This window comes from Crocodylus porosus, unplaced genomic scaffold (genome assembly GCF_001723895.1).
Source record: "Crocodylus porosus isolate Cpor-Errol unplaced genomic scaffold, CroPor_comp1, whole genome shotgun sequence".
NCBI lineage: Eukaryota > Metazoa > Chordata > Crocodylia > Crocodylidae > Crocodylus > Crocodylus porosus.
The window spans coordinates 1,847,374-1,850,404 of NW_017728897.1; the positions used below are offsets into that span (position 1 = coordinate 1,847,374).

Here is a 3,031-nt window from a genome sequence, read left to right on the forward strand (position 1 = left end):
GCTCCCCTGCCATCTGCCCCGGCACGCCACCATCTTACAAGATGGACTTGCCGGTGTTTTTGAAAACGTTGCCAGCCCCTGCTCTGGAGGCTGTGACAGTGCAGAGGGTGAGGAGCGTACCTCTCCTGTTCTGCTCTCGCTTCCTACTTCTGTGGCAGGGTCCTTTTCGAAACGGGTCCTGTTGTCTCAGGGTCTCGCTGCCAGGGAGGGTGAGAGAGAGAGAGGACTTGAGAGTAAGAGACACCGAGTCTAATGGGAGCAGGGAACAGAGCTGTGGGCTCAAAGGCAAGCAGGCTGAGAGATGGAGGGCTGGGGGGGAGCCTCCCTGAGAGCCCCAGCTGTGACCCCCGTAGCCCCCTTTCCCTGGGGGTAGGGGCTCACTCCTCAGCGTCGGTTTGGATAACTGCAAATGAGGAGTGATTCTGCTGCGCAGACAAGCCAGGCTCAGCTGAAGCATAGAATGGAGATGCATCACATCGGAGGGAGCCAGCAAGCTCGAGCCTGCCCTGGCAAGCTAGCGCCTTTTGTGTGCATGCCAGCACATCCTCGGCACGAACAGCTCCAAACTGACCGGTCCTGCCGGGCTTCCTCGAGGCCAGGCTGGAGGGTGCAGGAACCCCCAGGGAGCAAGGGTGGGTGCCTGCACAACTCTTGACAAGGGCAAGAGGCCATGGTCTCAAGTTGCAGCAAGGGAAGTTGAGTTTGGATATTAGGAAAAGCTGTCTCTCTAGGAGGGCAGTAAAGCACTGGAAGGGGTTACCCAGAGAGGTGGTGGTGGGATCTCCATCCGTGGAGGTTTTTAAGACTCGGCTAGGAGGATGTCGCTGGGGCGGGTCCTGCTCTGAGCAGGGGGTTGGGCTAGATGGCCTTCTGAGGTCCCTTCCAACCCTCATTTTCATGCTAGACCTGCTCTGTGCAGATCCAGGCCCCATCACTAAACTCACACGCGCGCGTGCGCGCGCATACGTGCACGCACAATGAAAGTTCTGTTTCCAAGCAACTGTCTCCAACAGCGATAAGAACCAAGGATGTGCAGAGAGTAGGGAGGGAAGAGGAGCTGGATAGGCAAACCTGACCCTCACGAGGACACCACTCAGATTGGGCTTCTGAGAGTCCCAAATGAAACCCCGCCCTGCTTCAGCCTGCCCCACTCCGCCAAGCCCCCAGGGGTGCTGGGCACCTGCCGTTCCCAGCACAGGTGGGAACACACTTGGCGAGCTGCAGGGCTCCATGCTGCAACTGCATGCTGTCCAAGGGTTTTATCTATGTAGAGATGCATTTATTATTAGAAGCTGTGGCCTGCCCAAATACGCATGGAAAATCAGTAGCTAAGCCAAGCATTGAACTGTGGTCTCTTGAGGCCACAAGGCCATCACTCCTGGGGTTTCAGGGCTGTGGCGGCCCTGCCACCTCGAATGGCTTTATGTATTTTTTAATATGTTTGTTAACTGAAGGCACAGGTCAGCGTGGCTGGTAGCTGGGACACCAGGTCAAGGATTAGGAGGTCTGGTTTTTATCCCTGGCTTAGAGGAAATGACTTGCTTGGCCCCTCCATCAGAGTTCACAGTCTGTAGACGCTGAGCCGTATTATCTGATGGAGATGCCAGGACTACGGCACAGAATCCAGCTACAGGATCTTTCTGTCCCGGATCCATTTTTGTGGTTTCAGCCCGCTACAAAGACGCTAAAACGCCCCCGGCTGTTGAGGTGTTCGGCCCCAGCGCTCCAGCCCATCGCCGCACCTTGCCCTTGTGCCTGCGACTGTGCAGCTGAAAGGTTGCTCTCAGTGCAGTTTCCTTCCTGCCCTGACAAAGAGGAAGGAGCTCCAGACTACCGCTGACACACTTTGCACCCCGAAAACATGAGTCCTGAGGCCACCGATGGGACGTGCCAAGGTGCCGGCCTGCCACCGTACTCAGTGGGAGCTGCCTCTTGGCATCAATGAGTCCCATTACAAATGCGGTTTACGTGTGGTTGGACTGTAATCTCTTGAGCTGTTCTCCCACCCCCACACAGCAGTGCTTTACGGGTGGCCCCTTTCTCCATGTGCAAAGCAGCTTTCCCAGCAAGACAGACCCACTGTCCTGACACCTTCCAGGTACCTTTGCCTCTGACCGGGCGTTGCTCCACAGCCCCATTTCCCAGACCCCCAGGGAAAAGACCTGGCTCTCATTAGACTCCCTGCCCACACTCCCAGTGAGTTGTGCAGGAGCAGGAGCGGCCCTTGACGAAGCGGGAAGCCCTGAGCAGAGAGGGAGGCAGAACAGTTCCCAGCAAGGAGCCGAGCGGTAGATCAAGCGGTGAGCCTGGGTAGCCCTGCCTGTTACCTGCACACTGGCTCTGCAGGGGATGCACGGGTTGCCTCAACCCACAGGGCGGGATGCTCTTTCTGCTGTCCTGCTCTGTCTTTCTGTGTCCAGGGGACAGGTGATCTGCTCAGTTCCTTGAAGTGCTATCTGGCCGGAGAAGGGTGGCTCCATTTTTATATACCTGCTCATGTGATCAACACAAATGCCCTAGGGATGTGGTTTTGACTCAACAGGAAAAAAAAGGGGCTGGGACTAAAACCTGTTAAACCACAATCCACGCTCCGCAGAAAGGAATTTTCCACTTAGAGGAATTAAGCCCGGCCTGGTGTTGGTAGCTTGCTCTCTCCTCAATACAGAGCTTTTTGTTAGTAGTTCTCAAAGCCTTTACCAGTTTCCCTGCCATTTCACCAGGGAAACTGAGGCACGGAGCTGTGATATGTGGAGGGAGGGAGGGAGAAAAGGAAGGAAGGGTAGATTGGGTCCAGCAGACTCCCACAGTGGTACACAAACTTTCCCAAAATATTTGTCATTTCCCCTACAACTGGCGAGCTCTGCAGCTCGCCAAGTGCCTCGGGGAGGGTCGGGGGGGGAAGCAATACTTCTTGAGAAGCATGCCCTTGAAAACAGGGAACAAAGTGGGATTCTGCCTCTGACAGGGGAAATAGATGGGACAACCCCTTGCTGCAGTATCGGAGTTAATGCTTGTACTATCATGAGCATCG

At 55.6% G+C, this 3,031-nt stretch overlaps 1 protein-coding gene across 1 annotated transcript in view; it reads right to left on the reverse strand.

The window, feature by feature from the left end:
• Positions 1–2,456, reverse strand: part of RHOBTB2 (Rho related BTB domain containing 2) — a 21,189-nt gene extending 18,733 nt beyond the window's left edge. Inside the window, exon 1 of the mRNA XM_019556584.1 lies at positions 2,328–2,456. The gene's annotated coding sequence lies outside the window, so the exon portion shown is untranslated. The remainder of the gene's footprint in view (positions 1–2,327) is intronic.
• Between the last annotated feature and the right edge of the window lie 575 nt (positions 2,457–3,031).